A 16,031-nucleotide genomic window follows, 5' to 3' on the forward strand; every position below is an offset into this window, starting at 1 on the left:
TCGCTCTGCTGGCTAGAGCGCGCTCGAGCGCCTTAACTTAACGCGCCCATTGTCATCGTGGTGCGTGCGTTCATGTGCGCTTCGTGGCGTAGTGGTTAGCGCCTACTGAACGTCGCCCCCGAGGGCTCCGATGTCGCTGCGCATGCGTGAGCTGAGAGAAGGTGAGAAAGGAGAACAACTCTCCTTTGCCGGATGTGACGTCACATTATTGTTTGTTTTTTGCTTTTTGAAATAGCTACTCTCGAACTCAGACACTATGGTTCGCGCCTCGTTCGCGCGCATTGTGAGCATTCAAGTTTCGGTTTTTTGCACTTGCTTAGTAGCTGAAATTGCGGACATTGCAGGGTTGGGCTTGATGACATTTGTTGCTCAGCTGCCGCGACGCATTTGGAGCAAAGGTGAGTGTCGTGCGATTGCCCGTTCTCTAGCTGACACTTGTAAAAACAACCGGTTGCGCATTTGAGCTGTGGCCCATGTGATCTCGAAATTCGAAGGAGCACGAAACGGTTGTCGCAGGTCTCGTTCGTAGTGATCGCAGGATAATTTATTCTTTCGTGCCTTCAACAAGTACTATCACAGTTCCTACGCGTTACCCCGATGTAAAACGAACGGCGGAAGCGTTCACGCGCCGGAAAATGCATGCACTCAACTAGCTCTATCGGTGACTGCCGTCCTTTGGTATATATCTCGTGCGTAGGTCTTTGTTTCTCCATCTCTATGGGATGACTACGCTATGCGCCTCTTATTTACCCATGCAATTCAATAACCTTGCTGCTGCATTCAATTACCTTGCTCACTGCTTGCGCTGACCGCGGTCAGAGGCTTTCATTTGTTGCAGTGAGATAACGAAAGCGTATTTCTTTCACCCACAGCTTCTTAGCTCTTTTGAGAGCCGTGAAGTTAAATCGTGCAATGTGTACGTTGTGAGCAAGCTGTTAAACAAACCCGATTTACTGCTGCTGTCGCTTTTACGGGCACCTTCAAAATTAAACGTATATGAGTGTATGAATTCAGCTCACCTTTCTATACACGTCTGTTGCTTTCGTTGTTCGTAGATCATGTGCGTACCTTTGCAACCGTAATCGACATTGTAAAAACAGCAAGAAGGCAGATGACACAAATACTTTGTCTGCCTTAATTGTTGTCTGTGCTGTTTTTATAATGTCAAACAACTCCACACACGTGCTTTTACAGCAAAACAATCTTGTTTTTTTTTGTCTTTTCTCTTGTATAGGGGAGGATTTGCTTCTAACTGCGGCAGTGATGTTGTGTATTTTCCTCAGGAACGCTTGCGGTGTGCACATTTGTCGAATTTGTTTCACTGTGCTGCTGCTGTCTTTACAGCTTCTGCTTATTTCTTTCGGCCGCACCTTATATTTGTTGTCTTTGTCAACATCTGACCTGTTTCTGCCTTGTTGAAAGCAAGTGGCCACAAGTACTGCTTAGTTTGCTCAATCTAAACCTGGTATGTATATCTATTTGCTAAGGGCATGCTTCTGCTCCTTTAAAGGTTGCTTTAACTAATAGTGGTTTGAGTCATCGTGTATGACACCAGATAATTATTGTTCTAAAATGGTGGCAAAGCTTGTCCACAGATTTAAAGTATGGAGATGCTAAACATTAAAATGTTCCAAGTTGCCACAAAGTATTACACGCATTTAAATTTGCAGTCGCAAAATACGTACTAAAAGTATAATGCACAAAATTTGCTTCGAGGTGTCTTGAGACAATAAATTGTAGAGAAAGAATTCTATTGTGAGTTGCCAATGCTTGTCGTGAGCTCTAGCCCATTTTTCTATGCAGCCACTGTTGCTTCGTTGTCTGTGCTTGTTACTAACAAGAAATTGAGCTCCGTGGTTCCCCTGATTTTTGTCGCTCATAAAATGCAAATGTCTCGGCATTGGCAGCCTTAGTGCCTCAAGGTAGAACACGAGTGTTCATTGGCCAGTTGCCTGCTTTTAAGATAATGTTGTATTTAATGTCAGGGGTTTAAAGGATACTTCACATCTGCCATCATGGCTGTTAGTTCTGCTGCCTAGCACTTCCAGGACAAAGTTTGGTACACATGTGCAACTATCCAAGAAAATGGACATTGGGACAACTGCTGACGTAGCTCACTTGGTAGAGCATCGCAAGCGCAAAACAGAAAATGTTGGTTAAACTCCAACCGGCAGCAAGTTGTCTCTTAATGCAAAGCATTATCATGATCTATTTTCGAATTTATTAGTACACCTGCCCAGGTAGCTTCATTAATAATCAGTAATGCTCCTGATGGTGGGTATTGAACGCGAGTCCCTAGTGCAGCAGCCCAATTCTTTGCCCATTAGGCTACAGATGTGTGCATAGCTCGCCAGATTAACCGCACTGGTTCTCTCGTAGCAGCTAATGCTTTCAGATGTTATGTGACACTCGCAGAGTTTGGGATTCACTCGTTTCAGCTCATATGCAACATATAAAGCAGGTGTTTTGTTTGCTTTGGTGACGCGTTGTGCGTGCAATTGTTTTTGGTTTCTCTATTTTGGTGTATTGTGCTTTGTATTCGATATGGTGCTGGGCATTACCTCAATCACAGCTTCGATGCTGTGCCCAAAGAAAAAAAACATTTGTAAGCAGGTGCTCGAGTGACGTGAAGCTCACTCTCCCTCATTCTCTCTTGCAGGTAGTGCATCCAGTTTAGCGCCGTGCACATGTGTACGGACGCATGCACGGACGCTGCTGCCCATCGCGAGTCGTAAGCGAAAAAAAAAAGGCCGACTGAAAAAGACTAGAAATATAATAAGCTGCACGATCAACAGATTTTTGAAGAGACCGTTTCAACAGAGATATCTGAAGCAGATCGTTATTGGATATGAACAAATGTGCAGTGGATAACAGCGAAACATGTGGTAACCGACTGACTGACTGTAGTAAGGCTCACAGCCTAAGTTTTTCACTATTTACACCGATAATGTAGCACGTATTTGCGCAATTAAACCACCTGCTATGCGCAGCAACCGCACTCGATTGAAGCCGCCAACGTAGCGACGCACCATTTGCTATTTCAGGATCACGAAAAACAATGTATTCACCGAAGTACAGCGGCGGTTGACCTGTCGGCAAGCTGTTAATTCACATATGGCGAAAGCAAATGTCACGGAGTCCAAGCCCACGAAACTGCGCTCGCAAGAATATCGCGCACGCTTGGGCCTTTCCGACATGCACAATAGCGCACGCAGAGCGTGGTGCAGCCGACACCCGACATTCGTGACTGATCTACGTTCGAGAGTAGCTATTTCAAAAAGCACAAAAAAAAGCAATGTGACGTCGCATCCGGCAAAGGAGAGTTGTTCTCCTTTCTCACCTTCTCTCAACTCAGGCATGCGCAGCGACCACGGAGCCCTCGGGGGCTACGTTCAGGTTATTCGAACGTCCGTGAAAGCATTGCTTTCGAGCAAACCCTTTCAAATTAAGTTTTCGCTCATGTCCACGAGATAGCAAATTTCAGTGTTACATTAGCCGCTATATTTTCCAATTTCATGTGACCTAGCTACCTCAGGTTGCATTTACGCACCGAGGCTTTTAACAAAAATAGTTGTCAGCTGAAAATCAAAGCGGTGTGCCACTATTTGGATGTTGTGATATTTGTGAAATTGATTATATTTTCCCCCTAGTCATGCTAAACTACTTACCGGTCACATGCTTGGACTTCTGAAGGAGCACTTGAAAGGTTTTCCTTCCAACCCAGTATTGTAACTGACGCCTGTCAGAGGTATGAGAGTGGTATTTGCCCTGCAGCACTGCCATGAGTTCAAGATCCAGATGTGTCTTATGTAATAACTGTGCTCGCCGACTTTCTCTATCCGTATGTCACTAGAAAGTACAAAGGATACATTTCTGAATTGTTGCAACATTTATTTTTCGATAAATGCTCAAAATATTTTTTTCTTTTCCTGGTCAATAAGGACTTGCACAGATTGCAGATTTGCATAGTTTGAAAAAAGAATTGCATAGTGGGCCTGTAGGTTTTTTTGAATTTAATGTTACCCTTCAGACTGGCCAAATATGTTGACAGCAACAGCGAATACTTCCTTGCTGTATTTGCATTTCCTTGGAATGTCTGTTCCGTGTTCTTCATAACAGTACATGGTGCCGTTTAGTTTTCTACCGTGTCGAATTGTGCACTGACACTTTCAAGTGAGCAAGTGTAGGTTTGTATTGCAACGGAAATAACAACATGAGTGCTTCTTCAATTGTCTTCCATCACCACCTTGCTAGTGCCTTCTTCAATGTGCAAGAATGGCTTGTAACAATATTGTTAAGTGTTTCATGTGAGGATATGGAATACAATAATTTTCTCTTTTTCTCTGAACATATTCAGCTGGAAAAACATGTTGACAGCTATGCATTTTTCATGTTGGCCATAGCATTTTGTAGATAATGGTGTGACAGCTTGGGAAGTGTCTGAAGAGTATTGTTAGTTGGTGCATAATCATATTGTTGCTACTGGGAGGATCACAGGCACTTTTTTTGATACTATTAACATGTTTCCATTTTTCTTTTTGTGGCTCAATCATAAGTAGACCTGGTCACTTTTTTAGTTTGTCATTTACTTTTGTTACACATCAGTATTATATACTATCAATTAAGTTGGGATATGAAGCCATTTGTTGTTGCATTCATGGAGAATCCTGGCCAATCCCTCGTCATGGGTGTGCCATATTTCATAGGCAACACTCATTATATAGTCTCTCTTCTTGTGGTAAGAGTGTATTCCAAAGCCTGTTTTGGATGCTTGCAGAGCAGTTGAGATTTAGACATCAATGCCAGCTCACAAAGCACCTCATACGGTAATCAGCCAGCCGCCTCCGCAGATGGGGAATTCTGCAGTTTGCAATCGTACTGTTTCGGTTGTCCTTGGCAGAGATTTCAATTGTACACAGTGGGAATATATTGTAGGACCATATAAAAATAATGCGATGACAATGGCCATGTGGCTTAAATTATAGTAGATTACGACCAGCATTAGCTCAAGCGCTGCTAAAGGTGTGTGGTATGTAAAAATTAATAAAGTGCTGGTTTTAAATTAAAGTGCAGCCTAGCAGGTTTCAAGAACTTTTACTCTGGCAGAATGACAAAATAAAATTATTTGAAATCAGTGATACCACGCTGATGAGGCTTGGGCATGAATATCCTCTAGCCAAATTCACAAGGATCTTGAATGAATTCTTCACTAGGCTCAACAGTTTTGTTGTTTCTCTATATTGTTTCTATAGGAACAGTGCACAACAAAAATCTTGCGGCTTCCTGTTGTCTTAACACCCTATAATTGCCTTAGATCCATGGTTCTCAGCCATGGATGTGTTGGGGAACACAATATTAGGCGTGAAACAGGTGCCTTTTATTGCTACTTTGCAAAGAATGGTCAAACAAAAGTGCCACTTCAACTCAATCTCGACAGCTTGCCAATACATGATGCAGTCACGCTTAAGCAGAGTCACATTCAACCTGTTTCTGTATTTGCTTTTCAAGTATGCAAGCATGGAAAAAGCATGCTTGCATGCATATGATATAAAACTGCAACAAAAGCTTTACAGCCATCTTATGTAGAAGGGAAAACATTTCTCCAGTCCCCAACCAGAATGTCTCAAGACTTGCAGTGGCCACAAAAGAAAAAAAAACTTGGTTGCTTTTTTTGTTAGTGGGGGTTTTGCGGATCCCCCATTTGAGAACCACTGCCTTAGATGTAGAGCCATTTGATGTTCATCAATTAATATTTACACAGGATTTAGATGACGCCTTCAAAGACAAGTGTCCCTTATGCTTCCACGTAAAGAAGCACTGACATAGGAATTTTGTGCTTAATTTTTATAATCTGGTTGCACATGCCAGCTTTTAAGATCACACCATGCCGTTGAAAAGCTGGGTGTGCTTTGAGCGATTCTTAACGAATGCCAAGACCTGTTTCACTAATAAAATATTCTTTTGACCCTTCTCAAACATCTTAACTGAAATTAATTTAATTCTGGTGTTCTACAAGTCACAACTGTGGTTGCGGACTCCGGCTTAATTTTGATTGCCTGAGGTATTGTAGTGCACCCAATCCACACATGCGTTCTTGTATTCCGCCCCCATCCGAATGAGAATTGTGCTGCTGAGGTCACCACGGCCAGGATCGAACCCGCAACCTCAGCAGCACAATGCTTCTCAGACATTTCTTTGCATTGAGCACAAAATGAGTCTGCTCTACAAACTTTTCTACTGGTACTTCTCAGGGAACATGGAGCATCACCCTCACCTTCCAAGTGGCTCCTCCCATCACACATCAAATGTGCGCCGAGAAAGAAAGGCCAATGTTGTGGTGCAGAGAGGCCTTGACATGCTCGGCATTCAATAGCACAATAACGGCATGGATTACTCATAAACTGGAGCGCGCATCATTTGCTTGTGATCTACCATGCCATGATGTCGCGAAATCGTGGAGCCAAACTGCCTTTGTTATTTTAAAATGTTCGCATTAAGGATAATATATTTCTTGTGCACAGAAGCAATATAAAGTTTCATAGTGTAATTAACTGATTGACAGCTACACACGCATAAGAAAAAGATTGTGCCAGGACTACTTAAACTCTGCAATGTTTAAATTAGCTTGGCCCATACTTGCAATGTTACACATTTCAGATGAATGCATGTCACTCATTACAGTTATGCCAGCTTTTGTACGTTTTAGACATGCAATGTTTGCCCCAGTTTTATACGGCGATCATAGATAGCCACACCACGTTGGTAGAATAATTCAGATGTAAATTTTAGTAAAAGCACCATTTATGCCCGGGCTTAGACTAGGAGTAGGATAGCGTGATCAAGGCACACATGTTGGTGATTCCTGCACAAAAGTGAAACCTGATAGAAGGTTGGGTCTTTAAGGAAAGCAACTTGTATGTCAGAGTGAACAAAGGCTTTACTTTGTCCACTGTGTGTGGTGAAATCATAGTAGGCGTGCAATTCTGTTTCGTCTTTTCGGTAGGATCACTACATGAGAAAGTTGTTGACGATCTAGTCATACGTGGTATTGGTTGGAACTGATGATGATAGCTACATGAATATTATGGGTTACCGCTGCGACCCAGTTGCAATGACTCCAGCTGTTGGATAATGATCGAGGGGTCTGCAGCATATACTTTAAATCGACTAATCATCTCTGCTTTGATTTTCTTCCATGACGCATCATTTTTGAAGATGTGCATAAGGTAAAAGCTGAGGGTCTCACCAGTGACGTATTCATTGAAGTTTGTGACCATGTTCCATTCCCACCATGATGTAGTAAATGCTTGAGGCTCAAATAGGTGAAAGCAGTCTTCCGCGGGCCCATTGTCTACTGATCCGGTCTACTTGGGTATGTCCAAGTCTTGTGGTGATTCAGTCATGATGCTCGTCAGTGTCAATGGGGGATCTCTGAGAATGGGATTCACAGTGTGCTGTTGAATACTTCTATGTTGATGTGTGGCTGATGAGGTGGATGCCAGGTCTTTATGCTGTCGACTTGTACGTATGACTCGAGCATGAGGTTGCGGACGGAAACAAAAGGGTCGCCTAAACAGTGCCTTTAATGTTCATCTTCTCTATTCACACACAATCCTTCTGTATACCATTACATACAGACGTGCACATTATATGTATATATGTATATATATATATATATATATATATATATATACATACATCATGAAATGAAAATGCTCACATTGCAGTAATAGCGGGGCATGTATAGCAACTCGCAATACGAGAGGTTTCATTAGCCATTTTGAATCAAAATACACACACCAAGCCAAAATGTCATTATTAACGTTAATGGACGTTGGATAGACGATATATTCTTGATGTTGACTTTACGTTATGTTTAAAACGTTAGTTGGATGTTGATTTGTAATGTTGATGCAATGTAAGCCACTGGCTGTTGTTATAACGTATAACCATGACATGCCTGCAACGTGCAGCCAGTAACGTACATGTAACGTTACATTTCTTGGTTCAACGTTGCGTGACATTTGTTACAAGTAGGCAACGTTCACGGAACGTTCTGCGTTGCTTGGGTGATGGTATCAAGGATAGCAAACATTTATGGCAGCAGCTTTCTTCAGTTATCTTTTATCGCACTTCGACTACAGATTTGAAAGAGTTAACCATAGATAACAAAATTCTAAACGGAGAAATGTTATGAAACGTTTTTAACGAGTATTTCACATCACTTCCTCAGAGTTCCCACAATCCTATACATGACTATTTGAGGCCCCCTCCATCCGAGTCTTCAATTTTTTTCACTCCAACAGACTGTAGTGAAGTATTTAACACATTCACGGCGCTTAAAAAAACCAGATGTGAAGACATTTATCGCATAAAAGTGCAACCAGTAATATTCGTCCTTGACATCATCACTCCTTGTATAACCCACGTTTATAACCTTGTCTTAAGTACCGGCATATTTCCTCAGAAAATGAAGTTAGCTTAAGTCTTGTTTAAAGGTGGCGACAGAAATAATCTAGGAAACTACAGACCCGCATCTATTTTGCCGTTCTTCTCTAAGCCAATAGAAAAGTTAATTCACTCAAGACTCTCTACTTTTCTTGATAAACGTTCACTTATTATATCATCTCAGTTCGGTTTTAGACCTGGATTATCAACGGAAGTGGCTTTATTGCACCAAAAAGAATTATTATTACGGAAAATTGAGAATAAACTGCTAACACTGGGTGTTTTTATTGACTTCTCAAAAGCGTTCGATCGAATAAATCATATAACTATGTTAAAAAAGCTGTTTTGTTATGGAATTCGAGGAATTGCAGCTGATTTATTAAGTAGCTACCTATCAGGAATGTATCAAGCGACCACAATGATAAATGTGTTTTTCGATTGCTCGTTCATGTCGCAGTGCACATTTAGCGAACAGTTTCACGAAAAATGTCCTGACACGTATTGGACGTTGCAGGAGCTTTATCATGTATTTGCTTTCTGCTATAACGTGTGCTAGCGCCGGTGATTGACCTGAATGGTTAAGAAAAAATTCAAGCAGGGAAAGTTACTGCTTGTGTACATAATTTCTGTATACGTATTTCTAGAAATGCAGCCTTCCGTATTTGTAACTATATCGCGCGAGCGTCGATCATGGGCCATTTTAGTGCCTTCAACGGCGATACTTAGCGAGACCGACAAAAGTAAGCAGAGGTGCATAGCACTCTCCAGCGCAAGCGTCATCTGCTAAGCTGCTCTTCTCAGGACGACGCACACCGATTTCATAGTATGCTGGTGCGACATAGTTAAAAATGCGGGAAGCTGTATGTCAGCTAACGGCTGCGCGAGATGGTACTAGATTGTTGTGTCTGACGCATGGCCAGATTTTAGCTTGTATGCGAATTCTCTCTCCTACATATAGTGTCGCCAGACAGGCTGTATTTCTTGAGTGGGGTGTCCTGTGTGTTTTCGTGTGTTTGTAAATGTTCGATTATTTCAGAGAAGCTGAGATTACAACAGCAGTGTTTCTTTTTCATCGATTTTTTTCTACTGAAACATAGGGTCTTGTTCTTGTAATTACCAGTGCATCGTCCTTCGAGACAGTGCTTTCTTCCACCGCATAAAGAAATTCGATTTTGGAACACTTTTCATGTGCTAAGGAATTTTCTTCGTAGTACAATTCACATTTCACTTACTACAGATGTGCGTTTGTGTGAAGCTTTTGATAGTAGATTTATGTTTGCTGCAGTTTCATTTCATGTTAAATAACCACCCGTGATGTAACAATAAGATGTTTGCACAACCAGATGCAGCTTCGTGTAGTTGGTTGTATGAGACTTTTCAGAATGTAACATGATCTTGTTAACTCGCAAGCTTGCAATTTCAGCAGGCATTACAGTAAATTGAACATTTCTTATTGTTTAGGGATTTCAATATTTCGTGAACCAGAGGCATCTCTCTACACCACATAGGAACCTAAGGCATTTCTGCAGCCGGAACAGCACAGCAAAGCATCTGATCTGCATGCTGCGACAAGGTGTGTGCAAAACGGTCCCTGCCACTTGCACAAGCTGTAGGTTTTGTTGGTATAATTCATACCTGTCAACTCTCCCGAATTTTTCGTGAAGTTATCTAACGAGTATACCAGAGGGGGCACTTGCTTTAGGCCAGTTTGTTCAGATAAATTCATTAAACAGGCTATATCGGCAGCAGCAAAATGCGCTCTGTGATATAAAACAGTGTTGACAGTTCTGGTGTTTCAAGTTCGCTGCTGCTTTGTGTGCTGGATCTCAAGTTAAATAATGGTTAATTATGTGTGCATCAATGCAACAATGTGGGTGCTGAGAGGAAGCTTTAAAAATGTGTGCTATCTCGCCAATAAAAAATTTTTGTCTGCAGAATTTTTACAAAATATAAAGATCACAGGTTGGCATCTATGACATTATGTACAGCACTGTTGCTATAAATATGCCATATTCATAACTTGCACTTTCGGTATACTTGAATTGCATATTTTGAATCTGGCCTACTTTCAGTTTAATCAATTCATTTAAGTAGCCTCCTCTGAGTTAAATGTAATTGGAGGCTATTGTAGAAATGCATGATGTGCTCCCTACTGAATGCATTGTGACAATTTTTAGCGACCATCTTGTGAGGCACGCATATCCTTTCATGCCTTGCTATGATTTGCCCGACAAAAGCTGTAGGGCTTTGGTTAGCTTTATTATGCATTTTTGTAGACTGCCGTTTCTCTCTCTTCTAACATACGTGCGTGCGCAGATTCTGTGTTCTTAAATATATTTCCGTAAGTTGTCCTAATTGTGTATTACATTTTTAAGAGATTTGGGGGGGGAGCGGGGTTATTGATTCCCATAATGCTCTCCGTCAGACCTCAGAACAAAAGGCCACAAAAGGTGTCTTAAAGTGTTCGAAGCTCAGAATTTAACATTCTGTCTCCTAAAGCACTACCAGTATGAAGCTGTTTCTAATTGCTTTGTTTTTATAAGCTAGCTGCCTGATTTGCAGCCACATTGTGAGAGAGTATGTTTTTTCTTCTTTTGTTTGAGTTCTTTTGTTGAATGTTCTAATTTTTAGTTCAGAAACTTTTTCCTACCACCTCACGCGATACTCCAACTGGAGCCTATGAGGTATGTGTATAAATAAATAAGTAAATTCCTGAAGCATGCAACAAACCATACAAATCAGCCCCTGAAAAGTCATAAAGAGGATCTATTATTTTCAGCAGCTACCTCAGTCATACTGTGCTCACTGGCGCAGTGATAAAAACCATTGCAGCCGTAAAGCACTACTCTAAACATTTCCCTTTCAACATTTTTAACTCTGGTATGCTGTCTAGTCCAAATCGTGTTGAGTGCATCTGGAATGTTTCAGCAATTGTTTTTACCTCAACCATTATGCAAAGCAATCATGCAACGGTTCAGCGTGTTGACTGTTGCTTATTCATACCTAGCCTGATCTGTGGAGTTGACTGTATGCTTTCTTTTTTTGCATACCTGCCATGGTTGCTTAGTGGCTATGGTGTTGAGCTTCTAAGCGCGAGGTCTCGGGATGAAATCCTGGTCATGGCGGCTGCCTTTCTAAGGGGGTGAAATATGAAAACACCTGTGTACTTGGATTTAGGTGCACGTTAAAGAACCCCAGGTGGTCCGAATTATTTCGGAGTTCCTCACTACGGCGTGCTTCATTATCAGAGTGTGGTTCTGGCATGTAAAACCCCATAGTGTAATTAAATTTTTTACACAAAAATTAAGGTGGCTTTTAATGATGCCACCTTTTCACATTACTGCATAACCACAAGTTTGTCGAAATAATTGAACAAATGTCATTTCTCTTCTGTAAAAGCAAACTGTTGCCTTGTACAGCAGCTCCCCCGCAGGGGCGTCTGCGTAAGCAGGCGTTTGGTGCGTTGCGACACCACGTACCCGAGCACATGAGGGTTGGACCCTCCCGCGTGTAGCCGTGCGCGGCTTAGCCGTGTCCGGGGAAAAGGGGATCCTGGGGGTTGAGTCGATGCCGGGTGTTTGGACCTCTACGGCCCCTCGGCGGAGGCAACACACCTCTTTGGCCTCTGCTTCACGTAGACGGCACCCCCGGACTGACCCACCCGGGGGAAACCGGTGGTCGCCTTTTCCTGTCCCCCTCTCCAACCTTTTGCTTTCCTATCTCCTTTCTTTTACTCTCCTATCATCTCTTCTTTTCCGTCACTTCCTAATTTTCACAGGCGGCTTGGGTTAACCTTGTGTATGTGCCCTCCCTTGGGTATAATATATTAGGTTATAGTGGCAATGTACGGTTGGCGCCTGCAGCCTTACGCGTTAAGTGCTGCAGCGTCCCCTAGTTGGGCTCCGTGGTGGGTGGCCGCCATTGCTGCCGAAATAAACCAAACCAGTATGGGAACGCCTGCATTTCCCCGTTTACTTGATCGTCACCCTCACAAGAGGGGACGCACAGAAGAACTATTAAGCTTATTCAGACCAAGAGAAATTTTCCCCCGTTACCAAGTAGTTCACAGTGAGAAGACCGAAAAACCAGCAAGAACCGTATCCCCTTTTCTAGCCGCAAAAGGCTTGACTGACGCCCTTGGCCCAGGTTACAAAGTCACCAAAATGGCGAGCGGGGACCTCCTGCTTGAGATCCGTGATAAAGAGCAGCACAATAAACTCAATAAGCTTGTGGCATTTGGAGACATTCCTGTTACCGTTTCACCTCACCGTTCTATGAATACAGCACGCGGAGTAGTTTCTGATGCAGATCTCATTGACTTGTCCGAAACCGAACTATTGGAGGGCTGGAAAGAGCAAAATGTAACCAATGTACAGCGTATCATTATCCGACGAGACAATAAAGAAATTCCTACAAAACACCTGATCCTGACCTTTGCCACTTGCGATCTGCCACAAACAATAGAAACCGGATACACTAAGATAGCTGTCAGACCATACATACCTAATCCAAGACGATGTTTCCAATGTCAAAGATTTGGCCACGGCTCGCAGAGCTGTCGTGGTAGACTTACATGCGCGAAATGTGGAGTCCAAGGTCACGCCTCAGATAACTGCGAAGCGACACCACACTGTGTAAACTGTGATGGTGAACATCCAGCTTACTCGAGATCCTGTCCTAACTGGAAAAAAGAAAAAGAAATTATCACTCTCAAAGTGCGCGAGAACATATCGTTCAGGGAAGCACGTAAAAGGTGCTCACCATTCCACACTACCACATATGCTGATGCGGCGCGTCAAGGGGCAGCGTCGCAGCGGCTACTGCCACCTGCCCATGCTCGCGCGCAGCGAGCTGTCGCTTGTGGCTCCTGCCCCCAGGGTGGAAGGAGCTAAGTCTACTCCACCCAACCAGCGAACACGCCCGGTTACCCTAGGGTTGCCGGCACCACAACAGTCCTCGGTGGCAGCCTGCGCTTTGCGTAGCGAACCCGCAGGCCCGCCAGCAGCTCCCACGGTGGGTGCAGTCAAGGCTGCCTCACCCTCACCGGCCCCTGCTGGTGCTGGCAACAGCCGGCGCAGCTCAGGCCCAAAGGCAGCCCCATCGACATCCGGGCTGGTGGGCGCAAATGTCTCGTCCTTCGCGGCGAGACTTTCTCGTGAAACTTCTCGCTCGCAAGAGCGCGTGTCCGGCGCCTCACAAGAGGCAATGGACACCACACCCACCCGACGGCGCACCAAGCGCCTAAGGAGCGGCGAGGTTCCCTCGACCGCTTCAGAAAAGACAAATCCTGCGTTACAGGGCCTGGAAAGGGCTCTGTAATCTAATGCAACACTTCCTTTTTGTTTTTAGTACACACAGCACCCATTTACTTTCAGTATGGCCACACAAATTATACAATGGAACATCAGAGGCCTTCTTAGGAACCTCGATGATGTGCAAAAACTTCTCCACAAACACAATCCAAAAGTGCTGTGTGTACAGGAAACTCATTTAAAATCGACACATACAAACTTTCTTCGACAGTATGTTACGTTTCGTAAAGATCGCGATGATGGTCTCGCATCATCAGGCGGTGTTGCCATTATGACTCACAAAAGCATAGCATGTCAACGTTTGCAGCTGCAAACACCCCTTGAAGCAGTGGCAGTTCGACTGGTTCTTAACAAACTCATCACCATTTGCTCGCTATACATACCCCCACATTACCGCTTACACAAACACGAATTTCAGTCCTTGATAGACGAATTGCCCGAGCCCTATCTTGTTCTTGGCGATCTCAATGCACACAACAGTCTGTGGGGCGACGCTCGCATCGATGCGCGAGGCCGTCTAATTCAAGATTTTCTTTTCTCATCCGGTGCTTGTCTGCTTAACAAAAAAGAACCGACATATTATTGTCTTGCAAACAAAACCTTTTCCTCTATAGACCTCAGCATAGCTTCTCCATCCATATTACCTGAACTTGAATGGGAAGTTATAAAAAACCCTTACGGGAGCGACCATTTCCCAATACTGCTGAGAGCGCCAAGACAATACGAATCTCCACCACATGCTCCCCGGTGGAAGGTCAATGCAGCGGACTGGGAAAAATTCCAAACACTTACCAGTAAGCTCTCGTGGGCTGACATTTCATCGCTCGGAATTGACGGTGCCATCGAGTATTTTACAAATTTCATAATAGATGCAGCTTCTAAGTGTATTCCCCAAACAAGTGGTCTTTCTAGCAAACGCCGTGTTCCGTGGTGGAATGAACAATGCCGGAACGCACGTAGGCAGCAGAACAGAGCATGGAGGCAGCTTCGCAATTATCCTACTGCTGAAAACCTTGTCAGTTTCAAGAAAATCAAGTCCCAAGGTAGGAGAACACGCAGACAAGCCAGGAGAGACAGCTGGCAAACATTTTTATCAAGTATCAACTCGTACACGGATGAGGCCAAGGTTTGGAACAGGGTGAATAGAGTAAGAGGACGACAAACACATCCGCCTCCCCTGGTAGACAGACAGGGAGACAGCCTGGAGGACCAAGCGAACCATCTGGGTGCACATTTTGAACATGTTTCCAGTTCATCACACTATTCTCCAGCGTTTAAAAGATACAAATCAGCAATAGAAAAACAAAAACTGGACCGAAAGAGCACCGGAAACGAACCATATAACCTACCTTTCTCCCTAGCAGAGCTGCATGCATCACTCACCTGTTGCAACCAATCTGCCCCAGGCCCTGACCGTATACTATATGACATGTTGAAAAACCTACCCTCTGAAACGAATGAAAACCCTTCTCTGTCTCTATAACTCTATATGGACCTCCGGCGAGATCCCCTCTGCCTGGAAAGAGGCCATAGTGATCCCTATCCTGAAGCAGGGCAAGGATCCATCGTCCGTATCGAGTTACCGGCCCATAGCTCTAACAAGCTGCCTCTGCAAAGCTTTTGAGAAAATGATAAACCGTCGTCTGATACATTTCCTAGAATCAAACAAGCTGCTTGACCCATACCAGTGCGGTTTTCGCGAGGGTCGATCCACCATTGACCATTTGATACGTATTGAGGCACAGATACGTGAAGCTTTTGTTCACAAACAATTCTTCCTTTCTGTTTTCCTCGATATGGAAAAAGCATACGACACCACATGGCGGTTCGGAATACTGAGAGACCTCTCCCACTTTGGTATACGTGGTAATATGCTAAATGTGATTGAAAGTTATCTGCTGAATCGCACATTCCGTGTTCGAGTTGGCAATGCTTTATCACGACCTTTTGTGCAGGAAACCGGAGTGCCGCAGGGTGGGGTGCTCAGTTGCACTCTCTTTATTATAAAAATGAATTCCTTGCGTCTATGCATCCCACGCAACATGTTCTATTCAACGTACGTCGATGATGTACAGATTGGATTTAAATCGTGCAACCTTGCCATCTGTGAGCGGCAGGTTCAGCTTGGTCTGAACAAGGTGGCTAAATGGGCAGACGAGAATGGGTTCTGCCTAAATCCACAAAAGAGCACCTGCGTCCTTTTTTCTCGAAAGAGAGGACTGTACCCCGACCCCGACATTCACCTGCAAGGACAGAGTCTACCTGTAAAAA

General features: G+C 43.7%; 1 long non-coding RNA gene across 1 annotated transcript; it reads left to right on the forward strand.

Annotated features, from left to right (window-relative positions):
* Nucleotides 1-285: 285 nt before the first annotated feature.
* LOC125940228 (uncharacterized) lies at nt 286-3,390 on the forward strand. The gene is made up of 3 exons (XR_007463452.1): nt 286-398; nt 1,345-1,465; nt 2,660-3,390. It is a non-coding gene; the product is annotated as an uncharacterized LOC125940228 (long non-coding RNA).
* Nucleotides 3,391-16,031: the final 12,641 nt, after the last annotated feature.

This window comes from Dermacentor silvarum, chromosome 9 (assembly GCF_013339745.2).
Source record: "Dermacentor silvarum isolate Dsil-2018 chromosome 9, BIME_Dsil_1.4, whole genome shotgun sequence".
Classification (NCBI taxonomy): domain Eukaryota; kingdom Metazoa; phylum Arthropoda; class Arachnida; order Ixodida; family Ixodidae; genus Dermacentor; species Dermacentor silvarum.